Source organism: Lithobates pipiens, unplaced genomic scaffold (genome assembly GCF_037356315.1).
Source record: "Lithobates pipiens isolate NorthernLeopardFrog02 unplaced genomic scaffold, aLitPip1_a1.2 Scaffold_10, whole genome shotgun sequence".
NCBI classification, from domain to species: domain Eukaryota; kingdom Metazoa; phylum Chordata; class Amphibia; order Anura; family Ranidae; genus Lithobates; species Lithobates pipiens.
In genome coordinates, this window is record NW_027507686.1 from 118,127,235 (window position 1) to 118,153,586 (window position 26,352).

Below are 26,352 nucleotides of genomic sequence, written 5' to 3' on the forward strand. Positions count from 1 at the left end.
ATTTGACCTGAAATAAGAGTGGGGAGGGGATTTTTTGTCTCTGTTAATTTTAAAGGGGCAATAGCATAACAATAGCAATACCAATTCCCCCTTTGAATCAGACAGAAGAATATCTAGTAAACTCCCAAATGCCTAAACTATCATCAGAGGTAAGGAAATTATTAGATGAACCTTTTGCATTGGAGGAGATTCAGCCCAGATGATTTTACTAGCATTTTACAAGACCCTAATAGGATCTCTTGGTAAACATATGCAGAAGTTTTTTAATGGCCTGGGACTTGATACAACATTCCCTCATGATACACTTACAGCATATATAGCAGTAATACCTAAGGAGGGAAAAGATCCTACTGCATGCAGTAGTTATAGGCCGATTTCGCAGCTCAACACAGATCTTAAAATATTCACAAAAATTATAGCCACCAGAATTCAAGAGCACATTCCAACTTTGATCCATCTGGACTAAGTTGGCCATAGGTATAATGCTGGGAGTGCTACAGATGAACTTGGCTGTGAGGGTCACCCTTGCTTGCCAGCAATAGATTTTAGTGTATGTGGCGGTTTTTCTGTCCAGACATCTGACTAAAGGACAACTTTAAAATTACCTTTGATATCTCATTTTTATGAGAAGCTTAGCTATGATGGGTATTAGCCAACTGGTCCTCTGCTATTAAGATTTCTACAGCACCTTTGCTTGCTTACCAGTTATGCTAAAGAAAATATTTTATATACAGCTGTTTTCAATCCTACTTATGAACTGCTCCTGAAGAAGCGCTATTTGAGCGCGGAACATGTCGAGCTATTTCTTCAATTAAAAATCTGGACCCACATGCCTTACTTAATTTTTCTGGAATTCTGGATAACTTCCTATTACCGGCTTTGTATTATTGATTGTTTTATTATACGTCATATTTTAAGCCTTACTGGAAAATAATAATGATCAGGCAGTTTGGGTTACAGTGATAAAAAAATCTCTTTTATGCAATTGCTGTACCATATATATGTGAATGTTTAACAATATATATCTGTAATAAAATAGTTTTATAGACAGAGTACTCATGTGCCTTATAAAGTCCACTTAATATTAGCATTTTTTCCTCTACAAGTTGGATTGTGCCTACTCATGAAGCTAGGGATAACACTATTAAAGTGTTAAACCTTTTGCACATGGTAAATAAGAACCGTATCCCCTGTATATTTTTAGGAACTGACGTGGAAAAGGCTTTCGATAGGGATGACTGGCAGTTCATGATGGCAGTTCTGAGATATGTGGGGATCGGGGATGTCACGATCAACTGTATATGTACACTATACTCAGAACCCACAGCCCGAGTAAGAGCCAACTGGGTGCTATTGGAGCCTTTTATGATTAAGAACGGCACAAGACAAGGCTGCTCCCTATCACCACTCCTATTTGCTTTGTCACTAGAGTCTTTTCTTTGTATGGTCCGGTTAAATCCAGATATAGGTGGAGTGAAGATAGGGGACACCCAACAGAAGGTATCTGCATATGCGGACGATATGATGTCCTCACTTACAAATCCTATGATTTCTTTACCGATCCTTCTTCGTGAGTTCTATAGATATGGTACTCTATCAAATTTGAAGATCAACTTTAACAAGTCGGAAGCAATGGGGGTGGGCATACGTTATTCCCAGCTTGCAAAACGCCAAAATAGCTTTAAATTCAAGTGGACAATCACAGCCTGAGATATTTGGGGACATTTATTCCCCCCAATATAGCTCAAATAGTTGATCTAAACTTTCCACCTTTGTTAAAAGACACAAGGACTCTACTTAACAAATGGCACACGGGACTACATTCCTGGTTTGGGAGGTGCAACATCCTTAAGATGTGCATTCTTCCCAAATTTTTGTACCTTCTTCAGGCAATACCAATACATTCCCTCAAAATATTTCGATCAAGTGGTAACAATGTTTTCTTAGTTTATCTGGGCCCATAAACGACCGAGATTGAATAGACAACAGCTTTCACTATCAAAAACATATGGGGATTGTGAGTTCCCGATATACGGAAATATCAACAAGCAATATTTCTAGCTAGGCATATTGATTGGAATCAAGATCAAACAACTAAACAATGGACAAGATTGGAACAAGCTCAAATTAATATTTTACTTACTAGGGTACCTTGGTGCTACTCGTTAATGCCCAACGATATAAAGAATCATCTGATTGTGGGGCTCACATTGCGAATATGTTCATCACTCTTTACTAAGTACCCTCTTTTATCAATTTATTCTACTTTGTACCCGATATTGGAAACCCCGCATTTCCATCAGGAATTCAGGACCCCGTCTTTTACTCATTAAGGCAAAAAGGTCAATTTCAGGTATCGCACTTTCTGACTGACAATAGGTGGCCGATGATGTCAGAATTAACTGGCCTCTTTAGATTAGATCATTGGAGAGCTCTTCAATTGACTCACTTTCTTCGTTCATTGCCCCCTCTGGATAGCTTTAGTCCGAATCTTACAAGGGTATGAGACCTATTGCTCAGAGGAGGGCCCCTTGCTTCATGCCTTATTGGCTACATACCAGTTATTGATTAAGCCATCTGATGATTATTAGCTTCCATGCCTTAGTGCATGGGAGACAGATATTGGATACAAGTTTACGCCATGTCAACGGCAAATTATCCTTAGCTTCACACAGTGGTCTTCTATATGCACTAAGATACATGAGACAAACTTTAAAGTTGTTACCAGATGGTACCAAACCCCAGAGAAACTGCAAAAGATATATCCCTCTTTATCGAATCTGTGCTGGAGATGCCAGGAAGAACAATCCTCCATATCTTCTGGCTATGTCAAAAATTAGAAGATTATTGGAAGACGATTCAACAAGTAGCTCAGAAATTTACGGAATGTAGAATTGCGAATGATCCAGCCTTTTTTTTGCTTCACGCATCTAATATTCCAAGTTAAACGTACAAAAAATCTGTTCTTTGTCATCTCCTCGATGCAGCTAAGGCATATATTCCTCTATACTGGAAATCTACACAGGCACCATCTATAGGTATGTGGTTTAAAAAGGTAGAGGAAATTAAGAAAATGGAAGACTTAATTCTTACTAAGCGTCATCAAAAAGAATGTTATGTTGAGACATGGACCTCTTGGAACATGTATAATTTTTTGGATGAGGGATGGGCTCTATTTGAAAGCGATAAGGTAGACTAAATAAACGTAATATCATGGGGCTAATTAGAAGAAACTCTGGGATATAAATGGACCTTCTCGGCCTGAGTAATATCTTGCGGAGAGTGCGTTCACCTCCTCCATCTCCTTTATTATCCTTTCTCTTTCACTACTGCTGCAGGACAGGAAGAGGCATAGACTCCGGTGGGAGTTTATGCCGGAAGTGGATGAAAATACCTGTCTTAGACAGGTATCTGCACCCCACCCCCCTTAAAGGTGCCAAATGTGATACCGAAGGGGGGAGGATTCCGAAAAGCAGAGCTTCAATTTTTGTGTGAACCTCCGCTTTAAGAATCTCAAGACTCCATGTGGCAGATGTACTTCATCAATAACTGACAGGGGCTGTTTGTCACATACCTCCCCCCTCTGTTTTAACCCGTGAGTTCGAGCACCAGCTATTAAACAGTGGGTTCTAGAAAGGGCATCCACATTTTTCTGGTGGCAACCAGCCCTGTTCTCCAATTTAAAAGAAAAATCTTGGAGGGCCAGGAACCAATGGGTAACCCTTGCAGTATGATCCTTAGCCTGGGCCCTCCATTTCAAGGGAGCATGGTCTGATATGAGTCGGAAGTTGCACCCTAGCAAGTAGTACTGTAGAACCTTTAAGGCCTACTTAATGGCTAAGCACTCTTATATATAATTTCCCTCTCCCAGGGTCAGCTTCTGACTCAAATAGACCACCGGCTGTTCTTCTCCACCTACAACTTGTGACAAAATAGCCCCCAGACCCCAGACCTATACTTGAGGCACCAGTCTGGACCACAAACTCTTTGCTAAAGTCCGGGGTCACCAACACAGAGGGGTGGCGGTGGACGTGGTATACTTGGATTTTGCAAAAGCATTCGATACAGTTCCCCACACACGGCTCATGTGTAAGGTAAAGTCTACTGGTTTGGAAATATCAGTTTGTAAATGGATAGAAAATTGGCTAGAAGACAGAATTCAGAGAGTAGTGGTTAATGACTCTTACTCTGAATGGTCTAAGGTTATCAGTGGTGTACCCCAAGGTTCAGTGTTTTGACCCTTACTTTTTAACATCTTTATAAATGATATTGGGTCTGGGATCAAAAGTAATATTTCTGTCTTTGCAGATGACACCAAGATATGCAGTGGAATAACGTCTTTACAGGATGTCTCCAATTTACAAGCCGACCTCAATACACTGTCTAATTGGGCGACTATGTGGCAGATGAGGTTTAATGTTGATAAATGTAAAGTTATGCACTTGGGGCCTAAGAATATGCATGCATCGTACATACTAGGGGGAGTACAACTGGGGGAATCCATAGTGGAGAAGGATCTGGGGGTTTTGGTAGACCATAAGCTCAATAACAACATGCAATGCCAAGCTGCTGTTTGCAAAGCGAGCAAAGTCCTTTCTTGTATTAAGAGAGGTATGGACTCCAGAGAAAGAGATATAATTTTGCCCCTGTTCAAATCATTAGTAAGACCTCACCTGGAATATGCCGTTCAGTTTTGGGCACCAGTTCTCAAAAAGGATATCGGGGAACTGGAGAAAGTGCAGAGAAGGGCAACCAAACTGATAAGAGGCATGGAGGAACTCAGCTATGAGGAGAGATTAGAGGAACTAAATTTATTCACTCTTGAGAAGAGGAGATTAAGGGGGGATATGATCAACATGTTCAAATACATTAGGGGTCCATATAGTGAACTTGGTGTTGAGTTGTTCTCTGTACGGTCAACCCAGAGGACACGGGGGCACTCTTTACGTCTAGAGGAAAAGAGATTTCATCTTCAAGTACGGAAAGGTTTCTTCACAGTTAGAGCTGTGAAAATGTGGAATAGACTCCCGCCAGAGGTGGTTCTGGCCAGTTCAGTAGATTGCTTTAAGAAAGGCTTGGATACTTTCCTGATGGTACATAATATAACTAGGTACTAACATAGGTAAAGTTGATCCAGGGAAAATCCGATCGCCTATTGGGGGATCAGGAAGGAATTTTTTTCCCCTGCTGTAGCAAATTGGAGCATGCTCTGCTGTTTTTTTTTTCCGCCTTCCTCTGGATCAATTGTGGGCATAAAATTGGGTATCTGGATTGTACGATTATTTTTTATTTTATTTATTTGTTTTTAGGGTTGAACTGGATGGACTTGTGTCTTTTTTCAACCTGACTAACGATGTAACTATGTAACTATGTAACTATGTAACACAGTCGTTTTACATAGCGCCTCCTTTAGACTTTGGAAAGCTGCTTCTGCCTCAGGATTTCACTTAATTGCTACAGAAGAGCTTCTGCCCCTGGTGAGGTCAGTTAAGGGTGCTGCCATCATGGCAAAGTTTGGGATGAACCTTTGATAATACCCAACAATGCCTAGGAAGGTTCTTGTTTCTTGGTGGCTGGAGCAGGCCAGTCTCTAATGGATTTTACCTTATGGACTTGCAGTTTGATTAGGCCCCCTCTAATAGTGTATCTCAGATACCGGGCCTCTTCTAACCCTATGGCACACTTCTTTGGGTTTGCGTTTCGAATGGAAATAATGACTGCCTGGACTTTGGGTAGGTGACTTTCCCAGTCTGTGCTCCAAATAACCACATGATCTAGATTGGCGGAAGAACAGCGTTGATGTGGGCTAAGGATCTCATCCATCATCTGCTGGAATTTAGCAGGAGACCCATTTAACCCAAAAGGCAGCCACACAAACTGCCATAAGCCTTCCAGAGTTGCAAATGCAGTTTTCTCTTTTGCTTCCTCTGTCAGGGGAACCTGTCAATACCCTGTGAGATCAAGTGAGATCAAGAGTGGTTATGTACCTGGCAGGGCCCAACTTTTCCACTAATTCATCAACCCGAGCCATGGGATAGGTGTCAAATTTTTACACTTCATTCAGTTTCAAAGTCATTTGGACCCATCTGGTTTGGGAACCAAGATTTTAGGACTATAGCTCTCACGTTTGGACTTCTCTATCTCCCAAGGTCAAAAATCCTCTGTACTTCCTCTGCTACTGCCCATCTGAGGGCCTCTGGAATATGATAAGGCTTAAGCTGCACCCAAACCTTGGAGTCAGTGACAATGTCATGTTTAATTATATTTGTGCAGCCTGGTAACTGAGAAAAAATCTTTATTATACTGTAGAAACTCTCTTACCTCTTGCTAGGGATGAGCTTCGAGTTCGGGTCGAACTTATGTTCGACTCGAACATTGCCTGTTCGCCTGTTCAGCGAACAGTGAACAATTTGGGGTGTTCGCGGCAAATTGGAAAAGCCATGGAACACACTGTACAAGTCTATGGGAGAAATCTAAAGTGCTAATTTTAAAGGCTAGTATGCAAGTTATTGTCCTTAGAAGCGTTTGGAGACCTGGGTCCTGCCCCAAGGGACATGTATCAATGCAAAAAAAAAAAGTTTTAAAAACAGACGTTTTTTCAGGAGCAGTGATTTTAATAATGCTTAAAGTGAAACAATAAAAGTGATTTTAATACCTGGGGGGTGTCTATAGTATGCCTTTAAAGTGGCGCATGTTTCCAGTGTTTAGAACAGCCCGAGAGAAAAATTACATTTCTAAAGGAAAAAAAAGTAATTTAATAGTACTTGTGGCTATGACCCAGGGGACATGTATCAATGCAAAAAAAGTTTTAAAAAACGTCTGTTTTTTCGGGAGCAGTGATTTTAATAATGCTTAAAGTGAAACAACAAAAGTGTAATATTCCTTTAAATTTCGTACCTGGGGGGTGTCTATAGTATGCCTGTGAAGGGGCGCATGTTTCCCATGCTTAGAACTGTCCCTGCACAAAGTGTCATTTCTGCAGGAAAAAAGGTCATTTAAAATCACTCGCGGCTATAATGAATTGTCGGCTCCCCATAATACAGAGAACAGTCATTGAAAGTCATTGATAAAAAAAAGTGTGGGGTTCCCCCAAATTCAATCACCAGGCCCTTCAGGTCTGGTATGGATTTTAAGGGGAACTCCACGCCAAATAAAAAAAAAAAAATGGCACGGAGTTCCCCCTAAAAATCCATACCAGACCCTTTATCCAAGCACGCAACCTGGCAGGCCGCAAGAAAAGAGGAGAGACTAGAGAGCACCCCCCCTCCTGAACCGTACCAGGCCATATGCCCTCAACATTGGGAGGATGCTTTGGGGGTCTGTGACCCCTCAAAGCACCTTGTCCCCATGTTGATGAGGACAAGAGCCTCATCCCCACAACCCTGGCCGGTGGTTGTGGGGGTATGCGGGTGGGGGGCTTATCAGAATCTGGAAGCCCCCTTTAACAAGGGGACCCCCAGATCCTGCCCCCCCTGTTTGAAATGGTAAGGGGGTACAAAAGTACCCCTACCATTTCACAAAGAAAGTGTAAAAGAATGTTAAAAAAAGACACACACACCGTTGAAAAAGTCCTTTATTAAAAAAAAAAATACAAAAAAAAAATTCCAGCAGTGGTAATCCACTCTTGCTATCCAGCGACGGATGATCATCTCTCCGGGGTCCAGCGACGGGTCATCTCTCCCTCCAGCAAAACACAGCCCATCCATCCTCTGTCTCCACTGGCGGAGACACTGTGGGGATCCCAGCAGCCTGACATTTCTTATATGAGGAAGGCGGGGCCATCTGTCACTTAACCCCACCCCCGATGCAAGTGTGAAAGCCTGGCTTCCCCAATGACATGTGGGTGACCCCACCCCCCTCGGATGTAACGGAAACCTGTGTTACATCAGAGGGGGTGGGGTCACCCACACGTCATTGGGGAAGCCAGGCTTTCCCACTTGCGTCAGAGGGGGTGGGGTCATGTGGTGGGTGGCCCCACTCTCATAATATAAGAAATGTCAGGCTGCCGAGATCCCCACGGTGTCTCCGCCAGTGGAGACAGAGGATGGATGGACTGCGGTGTGCTGGAAGGAGAGATCACCCATCGCTGGATCAGATCAGCCATAGCTGGACCCCGGAGAGATGATCATCCGTCACTGGATAGCAAGAGTGGATTACCTCCGCTGGAATCTTTAAAAAAAAATTCTTGTTTTTAATAAAGGACTTTTTCCTGAAGGGTCTGGTATGGTTATTTAGGGGGAACCCCACATATTTTTTTTTATCAATAACTGTTCTCTGTATTACGGGGAGCCCACAATTCATTATAGCCACGAGTGATTTTAAATTACTTTTCTTCCTGCAGAAATTACACTTTGTGCAGGGACAGTTCTAAGCATGGGAAACATGCGCCCATTTACAGGCATTTAAAGGAATATTACCCTTTTATTGTTACACTTTAAACATTATTAAAACTGTTCTCGAAAAAATGGCAGTTTTTAAACTTTTTTATGCATTGATACATGTCCCCTGGGGCAGGACCCAGGTCCTCAAACACTTTTTAGGACAATAACTTGCATATCAGCCTTTAAAATTAGCAGATTTTGAATGTTCGAGTCCCATAGACTGTGATAGGGTTCTAAAGTTCACATGAAGTTTAGGTCTGTTCGCAGGTTCTGGTGCAAACCGAACTGGGGGGTGTTTGGCTCATCCTTACCTCCTGCTGTTGTGACACCGACAGACTCAGATATCTGAACCTCACTTATGCCTTCCTCTGTCTTTAGTGGCTGATCAGGGCTGGGCTCAGCCCTCCCTTCTCTGAGCTGACTGCTCAGCTGTCGGCTAATTGCGAACTCCCATCTCTCTCCACAGTAACCCAGCTGTTATTGATTCTGCTAGTCAGTCCTGCCTACTTAAAGCCACCCAGCTCACTTGATCTCTACCTTCGCCTTGGTCACATCACAAGAAACCATCTCCTGCATTCCTGTTTAAAGATTGCATTTGCTGACATCCCTTCTGGCTCCTTATACTGCTTGTTCTTCCTCTACATGGATGCTTGATTACCCAATGTGGTTACTGAACTCTGGCTTGGCTGATTGCCCGATCTGGTTACTGAACTCTGGCTTGGCTGACTTCCCAATCAGGTTTCTGGACTATGGCTATGCTTTGACTATGCTTACACTATTTACCTTTTTATTAATAAACAAGTGCGATTTTACTGTACATCTGTCTCGGTCTGGTTCATGGTTTCTGACACCCTGTTCGGTTCATACCAGAACTTCCGAACACAGCGAAAGTTTGGACCCAAATAATGAACCCCATTAAAGAACTGAACATCAAAAATCAAAAGCGCCCATTTTGAAGGCTTATATGCAAGTAATTGGGCATACAATGGTTAGAGGGGTCCGGGTCCTGCCCTGGGGGACATCTATCAATAAAAAAAAGTTTGTAAAAAACTTAATTTTTAAATGAGCAGTGATTTTTTTTTTTTAAAGTGAAAGCATAAAAATAAAAAATCCTTCCAATATAGTGTCGGGGGGGGGGGTCCCCTTAAGCGCCATGCACACTAACAGTTTTTTTGCTGAGTTTTCCTTCAGGTTTACCAAAACCATGTAGTGCAAGGTCCTACCTGATTGCATACAAATTGAAACTCCTAAGGTTTGACCTCATATTATATGGTTTTGGTAAATTTGAAGGAAAAACTCAGCAAAAAAGAAATTTTCCCTTCAAGCTGCCTTTATTTTGCTCAGCAACAGCTGGGGAGCCAGTGTGAATGATGAGGCCACAATTTAGTGCACTGGGAAGATTAGAGATTTTTTGGATACATTCTGGTGTCACTTTGACTTTGGATAGAAGTAGCAGGTGTGCAAAAATTGGTCTTTTGGTGTCGGTAGCGCCTTCCCCCTATAACCCTATAGAGGTAATCTTGATGAAAGTAAGAACTGGCTTTGCTGTAAAAAATTGCAATGATATGCACCTGTCAAACAGATGCAGAAAAATTGGTCTTTGGGTGTTATTTGTGCCCATGAAAACTATACCAAAAACAAACATTCTTCCAAATGAAATGATTGAACACCACCAAGCTAGGCAGCTTCAAAGTCCTGCAGAGATTTCACATCCCAAAAAAGACTTGATCACTGACATCAGCATCAAGGGCTTCATAGCTGGTAATCCAGGACCAATTCATTTTAATAAAAGTCAAACGGTCCACGGAGTCTGTGGACAAACGCGTTCTATGATCAGTAACGAAACCTCCTGCAGCACTGAATGCCCATTCTGAAAGCACACTGGATGCTGGGCCCCCCCCGACAACTCAATAGCTTACTGGGCAAGTTCTGGCCAGTAGTCTATTCTCATGACCCAATAAGTCAGTGGATCGTCAGCTGGAAAGACCTCCATCTCCATTTTGGCCCCGAGGTAATTCTGAAATACCTCACTTAGGTGGACGCCTTCTCCAACGCTAATCTCTTGACCAACAGAAGACTCAAAACAACGTTTCCCACCACACTGTAACCTACTGGAGTCAGGAAAAACGTTCAATAAAATCCTCTTTAACGTGTCCTCAAGAGATTTCATCTTCTTCACTCTCTGTGGTGATGGAATGAGTTCTGAGACCTTATAACGGTGATCAATGAGGGTTGCCAACCAGTAATCATCTTCTCCTTTATGCCAGATATTCTTGGGTACTTTCGCAGGCTTTGAAGCATGAGGTTGCCCATGCGCCTCAAATTTGCAGAGGCTTGAGAAGCAGACTCCTTGGGGTCACTCAGGATGACAGCATCTGGAACTCTGGAACTTCCTTCTCCCAGCCACGTACTACTCCCAAGGGTCCTGGGTTTGGAAAGCCATTGCTTACAGATTGATGCATGTCTTCCTCTTCTTCAAGCCTATGAAAGTGCCAGAATCCTCCTCTTCATCCTCCTCCCCTCTCTCCTCCTGTGTGTTCTGTGACATAGGAATGATGGTGTCTGGATAAAGTGGGCCTTAAGAGTAAAGGAAGTCCTCCTCTTCCTGCTGCTGCTCTGCCTCCAGTGCCCTGTCCATATTGCTATGCAGAGTCTGCTCCAGCAGGAACACAACAGGGATTGCGTCACTGATGCATGCACTGCCACTGCTCACCATCCTTGTGGCCTCCTCAAATGGTCACAATACAGTGCATGCATCTTTAATGATCAGCCATTGGCGTGGGGAAAAAAGCAGAGGCGGCCTGAGCCTGTCGTCGTGCTGTACTGGCACAGATAGTCATTAATGCCCTCTGCTTCATGTATAGCCGCTGCAGAATTTCCAAAGTTGAGTTCCACCTGGTGGGCATGTCACAAATCAGGCGGTTTATGGGAAGGTGGAATTCCCGCTGAATTTCAGCCAACAGAGCACTGGCTGTGTATGACCGCCTGAAATGGCTAGACTCTTCTGGCTTGTTTTAGTGCATCTTGCAAGTCTGGGTACATACTTAGAAAATGCTGCACCACCAAATTGAGGACATGTACCAGGTATGGCACATGTGTCAGCTTTCCCTGTCTAAGGGCTGACAGGAGGTCTGAGCCATTATCAGACACCACCATTCCTGGCTCCAGCTGGCGTGGTATGAACCACCTCTGAGCCTGTACCTGCAGAGCTGCAAGAATCTCTGCTCCGATGTGGTTCCTGTCCCATAAACACACCCGCCCTCCTCTCACATCAGAGGAAAGCCATAGGGAAGTCCCCGTGCGTCAGAGGGGGTAGGGTCACCGGGTGGCCCCGCCCTCCCTTATATAAGAGCTGTCACCTGAACAGAAGCGTCACACAGCGGGAGACTCCCGTCATGAGGACAAAGCGGGGAAGAAGAAGCCGGAGGAAAATGCCGTATGTGAAGACCGCAGGAAGAAGCAGAAGACGATAGAGGAAGAAGAGGGGAAAGAACAAGATGGAGGAAGAAGAAGAAAACCGAAGGAAGAAAAGAAGAAGATGGAAGAAGAAGCGGTAAAAGAAGAAGACATTAATAAAGGAATTATCAAAAAACAGCTATTGCCTGTTTTAACATTTTTGACACTTATTTTGTGAAATGGTACATTTGTATCCCATTACCAATTCACATGGAGGGGGTGGAATCTGGCATTCCCTTGTTAAAGGGGGCTTCCAGATTCCATTAAGCACCCCGCCTGCAGACCCCCACAACCACTGGGCAAGGGTTGTGGGGATGAGGCCCTTCTCCCCATCAACATGGGGACAAGGTGCTTTTGGGGAGCTACCCCAAAGCACCCTCACCATGTTGAGGGCATGTGGCCTGGTACCGTTCAGGAGGGGGGGTGCGCTCTCCAGTCCCCCCTCTTTTCCTGCGGCCTGCCAGGTTGCATGCTTGAATAAGGGTCTGGTATGGATTTTGAGGGGGACCGTCAATTCATTATAGCCGTGAGTATTTTAAATGACCTTTTTTCCTTTAGAAATGTAATTTTGCTCTCAGACTGTTCTAACACGGGAAACATGTGCCACTTTACAGGCATAGTATAGACACCCTCCAGGTATGAAATTTAAAGGAATATAATTTTTTTTATAACCAAAACTTTTTTATTGGATTTTGCATATTACAAGTATCAATGAAAGCAATGCAGCTATCAATGAAGTACACAGTTAAAATAACAATCTTTGGATGAATAGTCTTGGAACTATAACTCACATTAGAGCTACTTAACAGAATGTAAGAGAATAGCCTCCTAGGAGGCAAAGCCCGTCGCCCCACACGGGTTAACACTGTAATCAGGCTCAGGTCCGGTGTTGAAAGACAGTAGCTCCCCTTGACCTTAATGAGGGTCTCATGAGGTAGTACTGGTGTATACACATTCCCAAATTAACCATTGAACACCTAGGAATCTTGTAAACTGATATCAAAGCGTTTCAAAGCGTTTCAAAAAGTTTAGGGAAAATAAAAAAACAGAAAACATATATATGATATGTGTTCAATACTTGATACTACACATGAGTCATTATGGGGGTAACTGTGCCCACCACACCCCCCTCCCCCTAGGAAATATGTTTTCCTCAAAGAGCGAATCTAGATCACAAGTATGAGGAGGCATATTTGGAAGTTCTCCACTTTTCCCAGTGCTTGTGGAAACCTGGAGCTCTTCTTTCTTTATATGCAAGGAGCTTTTCCATGAGAAATTGATTATTTACTCTGGATATTACCACCTCTAGGGACGGTGGTGTTGGTGACCACCATTCCTTCGCCAATGAGATGCGAGCAGCATATAAAATATTTACAACTATTTTTCTCAGCTCTGGAGGGAACTGTTCAATACCAATGCTGAGCAGTGCTAAATCTGGTTCAAGGGTAAATATGGTTTGCATAATTTCCATAAGTAAGGATTCTATTTTTTTCCAGTATAATATTATAACTCTGCAGCTCCATAGAGTGTGGAGGAGGCTCCCAGTGTTTTGACAATTCCTCCAGCACAGTGGGGTTATGTTTGGGTGCATTTTGTGGAGGCAAAGCGGTGTTAGGTACCACCTGTGTAGGATTTTTTGGGCATTGTCCCAGTGGTCTATGCAGGCAGAGGATTTACTATTATATTTAATTGCAAGATGCCATTGACTAATTGGGTATTCTTTCCGCAATTCCTGCTCCCAGCGTACCATGCAGGGCAGTTTGGAGTTCATGTAGAGAGGGTTAGTGAATTTATAAAAACAGTGAGATCCCCTTCCTGCTTTTAGGTTGTTTATTTAGAAGAAAGTCCCAAAGTGCTTGAGGAATTTCCACTGGTCTGGGTGCGTTGGACAAACTATAGTGTTTAATTTGATACAGTTTATATGTGTCTGACATCTCTCTCTCTCTTTCTGGGGGCACAAGGAAGTGATTGCCTGTTTGTTTCCAATTTTGGGTCGACATGTTGGGTATGAGGTATTGGTAAGTCGTTAAGGGGATTTGTAATGTGCACATTGGTGTGTCAGAGATTTTTCTATGGAGTAGGTCCGACCATACCGTGAGTGTGGCCTGTACATTAGGATATTGTGGGGTTTCAGGTTTGTGATATATACTGCTTGGCATAGCCAGAGCTGAGAGATCATGACTGAGGGTGATAGCACATTCCATATCTGACCATCTGTTGTCGGATTGGCATGAGAACCAGTATTTCATTTGGTCCAGAACTGCTGCTTGGTACTATGTTTGTGCATTAGGGAGTGCCATCCCTCCCAGGTGTTTGGGTTTGTAAAGTTGCGCTAGTGCTATGCTAGGTTTTTTCCCCGCCCATATAAAAGTGTTCAAGATTTTGGATAATTGAGCGAAAATTTTTTGGGGTATAGGTACTGGTAACGTCCTAAAAGGGTATAATAGCTTACGCTGAATTTGCATTTGATATTCTGCTATCCTCCCCACCCACGAAAGTTGCACTTTAGCTATTTGGCTCATTTCATCTTCCAATCTACTCAACAATGGAGGGTAGTTGTGGAGATAGGTGGCAGCAGATGAGGGGGATAGTTGCACCCCTAGATAGGTGATAGAGGGGGGGTTCCAATTACATGGGAAGAAGTTTTTAAGTTATTTTGAGTGCTGGATGGCATATTAAGTGCTAACGCATAGCATTTACTTGTATTGACCTTATAGAAGGATACTTTCCCAAAGTCATTTATCAAAGTTTGAATGGATGTAAGTGAGGTTACAGGGTCGGTGACAGTTAGGATTACATCGTCAGCAAAGAGACCTATTTTATGGGTCTCCGATCCTACCTTGATGCCATGTATGGATTCAGAGGTTCTGATACATTCTGCTAAGGTTTCTATGACGAGCAAAAATATGATAGGGGATAGTGGGCATCCTTGCCTTGTGCCATTAGTAAGGTGAAAGGGGTCAGAGAGAAGACCTAAGTTGTAAACTCTTGCCGACGGTTGGGAATACAAGGACATTATAGCTGTGTGGATTTGGCTTGTCAGTCTGAATTTTTGTAGGGTCTTAGATAGATATGACCAGTGCACCCTATCAAAGGCCTTCTCTGCATCTAAGGCTAAGAAAGCACTAGGGAGTTTGTTAAGTTCAGTGTACCGTAGAAGGTTGAGCATCCTTCTTGTCCCATCCAGTGCTTGCCTGCCTTTAACAAAGCCCACCTGGTCCAATCCTAGAAGGGAGGGGGTAATTTCCATTAATCTGTTGGAGAGCACTTTAGCATAAATTTTAAGATCTGAATTCAAAAGTGAAATCGGCCTAAAGTTCTGGGGGAGGACCTGGTTTCGGGATCGTAACTATAATAGCATGTAGCATTTCTTTTGGAAAAGAGCGGTAATAGCTAAGTTAAAGATCTCTGTCAATTTAGGGGCTAGGACTGTAGTGACTGGCTTGTAATATTCGGCCAAAAAGCCGCCAGCCCCTGGGGACTTGTGCATGGGTAGAGACTTGATTACTGCGGCCACTTCCTTGCATGTGATGGGGGAATTTAAGTTGAGTAGTGTGGGAGCATCTATCGTGGGTAAGTTGAGATTGTGAAGGAATGTGTCAATTTCCATTTCAGAGGGTTGGTAAGTGTCAGAGTCATGGCTAAGATTATATAGGGATTGATAATAGTCCTTGAATATGTTCACTATGTCTTTAGGGTTGCGGAAAACCTTGTGGGAGCTGTGGTGCTGGATGAAGGGTAGATTAGTTTTAGCCTGCCGTTTTTTTAGTTGGTGGACCAAGAGTTTGCTTGCTCTATTATTTTGTGAGTAGTAGGATAGTTTCATTCTCTTGAAGTAAATGTCATGGTCTACTTTAAGTTTTCTCGTTCTCTCCACGACATTTAGTAAGGTGCCATAGTATGCTAGGGGAGGAGGTAGCTGGGTTTTTGTGTCGACACTCCAATTCAGCTATTATTTTGTGGAGCTGTGTTATACGGTGTTTTTTTTTCCTACGCTCTCTCGAGGCTATCTGTATAAGGGCGCCTCTGGTAAAAGCCTTGTGAGCACACCATATCGTTGTCGGGGAGCACTCCTCACTAGTATTGAGGTGAAAGAACTCTTTGATCTTTGCTTCTATTTTGTCCCTAATGAGGGGACGAGACAGAAGAAAGGTATTGTTACGCCAAAGAGGTCTACAAGTAGATTTGTTGATGTCCATAACCTTAAGTGTCACTGGAGCATGGTCCGACAAAGTGATGCTATGGACATCAGTTCTAACAACATTTTGTAAAATATGCATATCCGTGAGAAAAAAAATCAATCCTTGAATAGCTATTGTTATAAGAATAGTCCTTCCCAGTGGCCCGGGTGCAGCACCAGGGATCAAAAAGTCTTTCCTCATGGCAGAAGTTACCTAAGCAAGGTCGCTGCCTGAGGGCCACAGAGGAGGAGTCAAGTTCAGCATTAAGCACTACGTTAAAATCTCCACATATCAAATAACCTTTCTGCATAGCTTTAGCCTTATTCACCACTTTACGGATAAATTGTATAGACTTCACATTTGGTGCATATAGGTTTACCAGTGTATACACAGAATTATTAATTTCGGTGATCAGAATGATATAACGACCGTGAAGGTCGGTGTGTTCCTGCAATAAAAAGAAGGTTACAGTGTCCCTTATGGCGATCATTACTCCATTCCTTTTCGTCTGATTGTTTGCATTGAATATATGTGGGAATTACTTGTGCGTGCATCTTGGTGGTTTTACGCTGGCAAAGTGAGTCTCTTGCACACACAGAATATCACAGTTCATGTCAGAAGCAGATTTCCAGAGCTCCCTGCGTTTGTGGGGGCTGTTAAGGCCTCTCACATTGTGAGACATGAATTTAATGTTCATTCCAAGGTAAGTGAGCTATTTGCTGCCATGATGCCATCCAAAGGTGAGAGCTAGAAGTGAGTCCAGTAAGGCAGTATGGTTGACCATATGAGCAGTAAATGACAGCATTTTTAATAAAAATGGTGAAGGAACAACAAACTGGGAACAAGACCATGATTGGTTATCAAATAACTGGATCACCTATATTGTGGTCCAGTGAACAGAATACAGGGTTCATCCTGTAAATGCGGGAAGGGGGCAAAATAAATGTTCAAAAATAGCCGATCAGCAGGTGCTTAATTGAGCCAACACCTGGTTAGTCAACTGTGATATAGGCACTTGGGTGATGAACTGTGGAAAGGCTGAGAGAGGGGAGCAGGGGAAGAAATCAGCAATAAAGCACTGTTGTGCGAATCGTGTACTTATCTGTTCCGTCTTTGGTGCCGGTGGTACTTACACCGGTCCTGCAGAGAGTCAGGGTCCACTGCTTCTCCATTGGTTGGGAGGAGATGCCACTTCTTGAGGAGTTCCATGCCTTTTTCTATAGATGCATCACATGCGATTCGTTATTCATTTCCAGTAGGAGTTTAGCTGGGAAGCCCCACTTATACAATATCTTGTGATTACGCAGTATCTTGGTGATGGGGACTAGATTGTGTCTAGCCTTGAGCGTAGCTTGTGACAGGTCAGCATATAGAGCGATCCCTGCAAAGGGGTCCGGGAGGGATGGATGTTGTCTAGAATATGGCATTAGTTGATCTTTCATGTGGTAGAAGTGGATTCTTGCTATAACGTCCCTGGGGACTTGCTCGGATAAGAATGAGGGTTTAGGCAGCCTGTGTGCTCTATCAATGATAACATCTGCAGGTCCCAGGGTTGGGAGAGCAGTGGTCATAAGCTTTTGAAGATAAGCAGTTAGTTCAGCTGGTTTGATAGTTTCCAGAACTCCTCTAAACTTCACATTATTTCTGCGTGCCCTGTCTTCAATGTCCGCCATTTTGAGGCGCATAGCTTTTATTTCATCCTCAACATCAAAATGAGCATCAAATAGTTCATTATGTGAAAATGTGAATTCCTCCATTTTGTGTTCCACATAGGTCACCCTGAGGCCGCGTACACACGGGCGGACTGTTCGCCCAACCTTGTCCGCTGAACAGTGTTTGGGCGGACAGTCCGCTCGTGTGTGGGCTTTCAGCGGACAGTTTCAGCGGACGGTTTGACAGACAAAGTCTTTCGAAAATTCCGAAAAACTGTCCGCTGAAACTGTGTTTGAGCGAACAGTCCGCCCGTGTGTAGGCTACTTTCGAAATGAGCAAACTGTTCCCGCTCGGAGGAAAGTCTGCTCATTTTGAGCGCGTGTGAAGGTAGGCGGGGCCCGCGACGGAGACGTCGCGGGCTCCGCCGCCTGGAATGGGCTTAAAGGGGAACCCCAACGCCGAAAAAAAATCGGCGTGGGGTTCCCCCAAAGTCCACAACAGACCCTTGTCCGAGCACGCTACCCGGCCGGCCAGGAAAGGGGGGCGAGCGAGCGCGCCCCCCCTCCTGAGCCGTACCAGGCCGCGTGCCCTCAACATGGGGGGGTGCCTTGGGGAAGGGGGGCCGCGCGGCCCCCCCACCCCAAAGCACCTTGTCCCCATGTTGATGAGGACAAGGGCCTCTTCCCGACAACCCTGGCCGTTGGTTGTCGGGGTCTGCGGGCGGGGGGCTTATCGGAATCCGGGAGCCCCCTTTAAGAAGGGGGCCCCCGGATACCGGCCCCCCACCCTATGTGAATGAGTATGGGGTACAATGTACCCCTACCCATTCACCTGTGAAATAAAGTACAAAAAAAAAACACAACACAGAGAAAAAATATTTTATTGCACAGCTCCGGGGGTCTTCCGTCTTCGGGGGTCTTCTCGCCGGACTCCTCCGCTATCTTCGTGTAGCTCTTTTACTAGCGGAGGAGCCCGGCTTTCTTCCTCCCCGCCGCCGGCCTCTTCTCCCGACTTCGGGGGTCTTGTCCCCCTCTTCGGTTCTTCTGCCGGGCCACCGCGCCTTCTTGTAGCTCTTTTGCAGGCGGTGGCCCGGTCTTCTGTCGCCGCTGCCTTCCGTTCTTCTGTCGCCGCCTTCGGTTCTTCTGCCGGGCCACCGCGCCTTCTTGTAGCTCTTTTACAGGCGGTGGCCCGGTCGTCTGTCGCTGCTGTCGCCGTCGCCGCCTTCCGTTCTTCTTCTTGTTCTTCTTCTTCTTCCCCAGGAGATGTTGACACGTCGCTCTCTCCGGCCGGAATGCCAGAGCCGCGCTGTGCGGTCACTTATATAGTGACAATGGGGCGGTGTCACATGGTATATGTCACATGGGTTGGTCACATGGGTTAATGTCACATGGGGACTATGACATCGTAAGGGGGCGGGGTCACCATGTGACCAACCCATGTGACATATACCATGTGACACCGCCCCATTGTCACTATATAAGTGACCGCACAGCGCGGCTCTGGCATTCCGGCCGGAGAGAGCGACGTGTCAACATCTCCTGGGGAAGAAGAAGAAGAACAAGAAGAAGAAGAAGAACGGAAGGCGGCGACGGCGACAGCGGCGACAGAAGACCGGGCCACCGCCTGTAAAAGAGCTACAAGAAGGCGCGGTGGCCCGGCAGAAGAACCGAAGACGGCGACAGAAGAACGGAAGGCAGCGGCGACAGAAGACCGGGCCACCGCCTGCAAAAGAGCTACAAGAAGGCGCGGTGGCCCGGCAGAAGAACCGAAGAGGGGGACAAGACCCCCGAAGTCGGGAGAAGAGGCCGGCGGCGGGGAGGAAGAAAGCCGGGCTCCTCCGCTAGTAAAAGAGCTACACGAAGATAGCGGAGGAGTCCGGCGAGAAGACCCCCGAAGACGGAAGACCCCCGGAGCTGTGCAATAAAATATTTTTTCTCTGTGTTGTGTTTTTTTTTGTACTTTATTTCACAGGTGAATGGGTAGGGGTACATTATACCCCATACTCATTCACATAGGGTGGGGGGCCGGTATCCGGGGGCCCCCTTCTTAAAGGGGGCTCCCGGATTCCGATAAGCCCCCCGCCCGCAGACCCCGACAACCAACGGCCAGGGTTGTCGGGAAGAGGCCCTTGTCCTCATCAACATGGGGACAAGGTGCTTTGGGGTGGGGGGGCCGCGCGGCCCCCCCTTCCCCAAGGCACCCCCCCATGTTGAGGGCACGCGGCCTGGTACGGCTCAGGAGGGGGGGCGCGCTCGCTCGCCCCCCTTTCCTGGCCGGCCGGGTAGCGTGCTCGGACAAGGGTCTGTTGTGGACTTTGGGGGAACCCCCACGCCGATTTTTTTCGGCGTTGGGGTTCCCCTTTAAGTCCATTCCAGGCGGCGGAGCCCGCGACGTCTCCCTCGCGGGCCCCGCCTACCTGTACACGCGCTCGAAATGGGCAGATTTGCCTCCGCCTTACGTGGGCGAGTCCGTTCATTTCAAAAGTTGAGCGAACTGTTTGGCAAACAGTTCGCTGAAACAGTCCGCTCAAAAAGTGCCGTGTGTGGCCATGTCCGTCCATGCTAATTTTGAGCGGACTGTTTGCCGAAACTGTTTGACAAACAAAGTTGGGCGAACAGTCCGCCCGTGTGTACGCGGCCTGACTCTAACTGTGGATAGCTCTGCCTTAGTGGAGTGCACAAATGAAGCCATGTCCTGCTGCAGGGCCCCCCTTAGAGTTTGCAGCATCTCCTTCATAGTGGTGTCCAATATGGGCTGACCTGATGTGGTGAAGGTGTCCAGCTGCTGTACATATATGGAGGATTCCTCCATGCCATCCCCCTCTGCACCTGTGTCTGCCTGGGTGTCCTCTCCCTACCCAATCCTCTATTTTTGCTTAACTGGGCTCTCAAAGGGGGAAGGGGGCATTGGGGACAGTGGTGGATAGGACTCACTCATTGCTGTCTGAGCTGCATAGGCTGCATGTCCAGGGGAGGCCGCAGCGCTGTGTTCCTCGTGGGCGCAATCTTGGATCTCTCTGCCGGCTGCTGGGGGAAGAAATCAGTCAGTTTTCGCGGCCCCTCTCGTTCCTTCCTTTTGCTCATGGTGACCGGTGGGTGCCTGGCAGGTTCCCCATTCAGAGGGTGCTATTTTTAGGCTTGTAGGCTCGCTGTGTGCCACTTTGGTATCCCCGCTGTGTCAGAGCTCTCCTCTCACACCACCATGCGCTCCGGCTGCCGGCTCTGCCCCCCAGGAATATTACATTTTTATTGTTTCACTTTAAGCATTATTAAAATCACTGCTCCCGAAAAAACAGCCATTTTTAAAACTTTTTTTTTTGCACTGATACATGTCCTATGGGGCAGGACTCAGGTCCCCAAACACTTTTTATGACAATAACTTGCATATAAGCCTTTAAAAATTAGCACTTTTGATTATTCATGTTCATGTCTCATAGACTTTAATAGTGTTTGTGTGTTCACACATTTTTTGCCTGTTCACATGTTCTGGATGCAAACCCAACTGGGGGGTGTTTGGCTCATTCCTATTGCTGGATCCCATGTCAGCAGTAAGGTGGATTTTACGGCTGACTGCTTTGCCCAATGATGCCAGAACATTCCCTTTCACTTGATGGTAGAGAGATGGAACGACCTTACGTGAAAAGTAGTGGCGACTGGGAAACTGCCATTGTGGTACAGCACATTGTGCGAATTCATGGAAGGGACAGGATCCACCAGGCTGAAAGGCAGAAGTTGGAGAGCCAGCAGCTTTGACAAGCTTGCATTTAAATGGTGGAGGAGGAGGAGGGACAGATTTGTGCCCCTTTTGTGTGGCTTTTAGGTGCTTTTGCCAATGAGTAGTTGGATGTTAAATGCCTTGTTAGGCATGTGGTACCCACATGGTTGGTGTTTTTGCCACTTTTAATGTGCCTGAGACACAGTTTGCAGATAGCATCAGTGCGATCTGCTGTGGCTGCAGATATGCTGAAACATAGACAGTTGAGTTGGACTCTGAATTCTCCTTCAAGCAACGTAATCCAATCACTGTCCAAATCCTGCCACCTCAACCTCCACAACATCTCCAAAATACGCCCCTTTCTAACCAATGACACAACAAAGCTCTTAATTCACTTGCTGGTCATCTCCCGCCTCGACTACTGCAACTTCCTTCTCATTGGCTTACCTCTACATAGTCTATCACCTCTTCAATCTATCATGAATGCTGCTGCCAGACACATCCACCTTTCCAATCGCTCTGTGTCTGCTACTCCTCTCTGTCAATCCCCCCACTGGCTTCCGCTCAGCCAAAGAATTAAATTCAAAATACTAACAACTACGTACAAAGCCATCCACAACTCTTCCCCCAGCTACATCACTAGCTTAGTCTCTAAATACCAACCTACTCGTTCTTTTCATTCCTCTCAAGACCTCCTGCTCTCTAGCTCCCTCATCACCTCCTCCCATACTTGCCTCCAGGACTTTTCCAAAGCCTCTCCAATCTTATGGAATGCCCTACCCCAATCTGTCCTCCTATCTCCTACGTTATTAGCTTTTAGACGATCCCTGAAAACACTTCTCTTCAGAGAAGCCTACCCTACCCACACCTAACTGTATTTTCATTTTCTCCATCAGCTCATCCCCCCTAGTTATTACCTTTTGTTTCAACTTGACCCTCCCTTCTAGATTGTAAGCTCTAACAAGCAGGGCCCTCTGATCCCTCCTGTATTGATTTGTATTGTAAGTGTACTGTCTGCCCCCATATTGTAAAGCGCTGCGCAAACTGTTGGCGCTATATAAATCCTGAATAATAATAATACACTGTGGCTTTGGGGAACATGAATGCCAATTTGTCTACCAGTGTTCCTCCCTCTCTCTAGGCTCATGTCCCTGTCATCTGCTACCTCAGAACCAACATCTGAATCCAGTAATGGCTGGGCATCATCAATGAGCAAATGGCTGACGGTGTGGTAAAATAACTCAACTGACTCCTCAATGGCTGATGTTGGGGCTATTACAGGAATAGATGTGGACAAGGAGCCAGGTTTATCCACTATGGCAACTGCAGGGGACTGCACACTTGTCTCTGCTTGAGTGACAGAGGATGAGGAGGATGAGGTAGGTTTAGTAAGCCAGTCCACCACCTCTTCTGCATGCTGTGGCTGGATAGCATGGGCAAACTCACTAAACAGAGGAACTTATGCCCTGCCCGAGGACTGACTACCACGTCCATCTTTGCCTGTTGACACATTTGTTGCTGGCTCCCTTACAATGCCAAGGGAATGTCTGCCTCTCTTTGTTGTCCTCCCAGACATTATTGGGAGGGAGAGGGCGGTGCTTATAAGCAAATGTAAAGAAGAAGTTGAAATCTGTATGTAGATGCACTTTAAGCAATGTAAAGAGGTGTTTGGTGCACTTTTATTTGAATACTTAAGCTACACGGAAACACTCCATGGATAAACTATAATATACTGCAATATAATGTACAGTGACACACAGAACTATATGGAGTTAAACTGGCAGTAATGCACGCAAAAGGATATTTCGTTAAACTGGCAGTAACGCACACAAAATGATATGCCGTTAAACTGGCAGTAACACAGCAAATCTATATGGCATTAAACTGCCAGTAATGCACACAGAACTATATAGCGTTAAACTGGCAGTAACACAGAAAACTATATGGCGTTAAACTGGCAGTAACACAGAAAACTATATGGCGTTAAACTGGCAGTAACGCACGCAAAACTATATGGTGTTAAACTGGCAGTAATGCACACAGAACTATATGGCGTTAAACTGGCAGTAACGCATGCAAAATGATATGGCGTTAAACTGGCAGTAGCGCACACAAACGATTTGGCGTTAAACTAGCAGTAACGCACACAGAAGTAAATGGCATTAAACTGGCATTAATGCACACAGAAGTAAATGGTGTTAAACTGGCAGTAACGCAATCAAATAGACGGTGTTCAACTACACTGACGCTATCTGAACTGTCCCTACTCTAGCTATACACTAATGTCAAGATTACTGACACGGTCTCACTACACTGAAACTATATGAGCTGTAGGGGCTTGCAATGCGCTGTTCAGCACCACAGTGCATTGTGGTCGGTTCGGGGCTGAACAAACGATCAAACTACCCGTTTGTTCGACAATTTGTCAAACGTCCGAACAGCTAAAGTTATTAGTTATTAAGTTATTAAAGTTAAAGCTGAACTTATGCTCGGGCCGACCCGCTCACCCATCCCTACTGATCGCCCAGGGCTAGGAGAGCTTCCCTGTCTTTCCATGCTTTAATTAAATTTACATGAGAGATCTGCTCTTTCTTCCACCTGTCTGGTTGGGATACCTTAAAGTTTACCTCCCCAACCTTTTGTACAATCAACTCTGTGCTTCCTGGGCTTGCTGCATGTGTTCTTGAACAAGAGGAATTGCTAAGGCAAAACCATCCTGCATGACTGAGATATGCTCAATGACACTCCAGTAGGAAGTAGTTTCAGTCTCCCAGGTTTCTTTAGCATCATTCAACAACCCTCGGGATGCCTCCCATACAGGATTTCAAAGGGTGAGAACCCCATGGAAGACTGTGGGACCTCTCTAATTGCAAACAACAGATATGGCAGTAGACAATCCTAGTCTCTCCCATCTTTAGCCACCACCTTCTTTAGCACACTCTAGAGCAGTGATGGCAAACCTTGGCACTCCTGATGTTTTGAAACGACATTTCCCATGATGCTCCACTTTACTGCAGAGTGCATGAGCATCATGGGAAATGTAGTTCCAAAACATCTGGGGTGCCAAGGTTCGCCATCACTGCTCTAGAGGGTTTTGTTAAACCTTTCTACTAAACCATCAGTAAACCGAAGTATGCAGATGCTTAATATTGAACAATTTGCACAGCTCTTTTGTTACCTTAGATATAAAGGAATTCCCTTGGTCAGTTAATACCTCTTAGTATGTGTAAACATGTGGAACAACTCTTTGGTGATTGTCTTGGAGGAAGTATTTCTTAACCAGTTCCCGACCGGCGCACGCCAATGTACGTCGGCAGAATGGCACAGGCAGGCATACAGGCGTACAGGTACGTCCATTTTTATATGCCACCCTGCCATCGCGTGCGTGCTTCCGGCGGCATGCTCGCATGCTGGTCGGGGCCCCCGTGAGTCCGGTCGTGGGTCCCGCAGACTGTATCGCTGCGGGGATACCCGCGATTGTCTCACAGGGCGGCTGAACGGGGAGATGCCGTTGTAAACAGCATCTCCCCGTTCTGCCTAGCAACAAGTGACGCTGATCTCTGCTCTAGTGTTCACTAACACAAAGCCCAGCCCCCCCAGGTAGTAACACGCCCCTAGGAACACTTAAACCTTACACTGCCAGCCCCTGGTTAACCCCTTCACTGACAGTGTCATTTACACAGGAATCAATGCATTTGTATAGCATTGATTGCTGTATAAATGACAATGGTCCCAAAAATATGTAGAAGAATACGTATCGGCCTAAACTGAGGGAAAAAAATGTTTTTTTTATATATTTTTGGGGGATATTTATTATAGCAAAACGTAAAAAATAATGCGTTTTTGTCGCTCTATTTTTGTTTATAGCGCAAAAAATAAAAACCGCAGAGGTGATCAAATACCACCAAAAGAAACCTCTATTTATGGGAAAAAAAGGGTGCCAATTTTGTTTGGGAACCACATCGTGCAATTGTCAGTTAAAGTGATGCAGTGCCAAATCGCAAAAAGTGATCTGGTCTTAAGCCAGCAAAATGGTCTGGTCTGAAACTGAAAGTGGTTAATGGAACAGCCTCAGGATAGTCTATAACCACTTGGATGTACTGATAGCCTCTAGCAGACTTAACTACTGGCCCTATCAGATCCATGGCACTTCGGTCAAAGGGAACCTCAGTCACAGGCAATGGTGCCAGTGGTCTATGGTAATGGGACATAGGGGCTGCCTTTTGACACTCAGGCCAAAAAAAACACTGTAAATATGTTCTTTGGTCTTTTTATAGGCTAGATGACCCCCCAGGGAATATTTATGAGCCAGGTTCAACACTGTCTTCCTATAAGGGCCAGGCACCTTGAGTTGTTCCACAACCTCACCTGAATTTTGTCAACCTGATACAACATGTCATGGTTAACCGCCATATGAGGAAACACACTCTCCAGCCCTGGGGACCCCGGGGTCCCATTGTTTACCTTCACATTTTTCCAGGCTTGTACAAGAGTAGGATCCTGTAACTGGATGGTCCCAAAGTTGTCCTGAGAGACCTCTAGCTCCAGCACATTGGGCAACTCTAGGGTCTCAGGGGTCACTTCTGGTTCACCCGCATAGACTGCTAGGGGAAAAGACACATTTTCACCAGGGGTCACCCCTACAGCATTTTTATCAACCTTTGGTTCAAAGGGGTTGGGGCTACTCCCTGCAGTCCCATTGGAAAGTCCAGGCTCAGGACTCTTATCCTTCAGAGTTCCTGGAACAGTGGGAAGTCTCTCTCCAGTATTACACTCTGTAACAGGATATGGGACACAGCCGCTTAATGGCAAACAGGTCCTGAGCTGGTTTCAAAGGTCACCAGCACTGTGGGGTACTTTTTACAGTCACTATGCACATATACCACTCCTACCTGACACCGGGTCGGCTATTCAGGGTCCACAAGCTGGGTATGGACCAGGGTGACCATGCTTCCAGAGTCCAGGAG

At 45.5% G+C, this 26,352-nt stretch overlaps 1 protein-coding gene across 1 annotated transcript in view; it reads right to left on the bottom strand.

Moving 5' to 3' along the window:
• The window catches only part of PYGM (glycogen phosphorylase, muscle associated), a 717,259-nt gene that overhangs the window by 95,409 nt on the left and 595,498 nt on the right, over nucleotides 1-26,352 (bottom strand).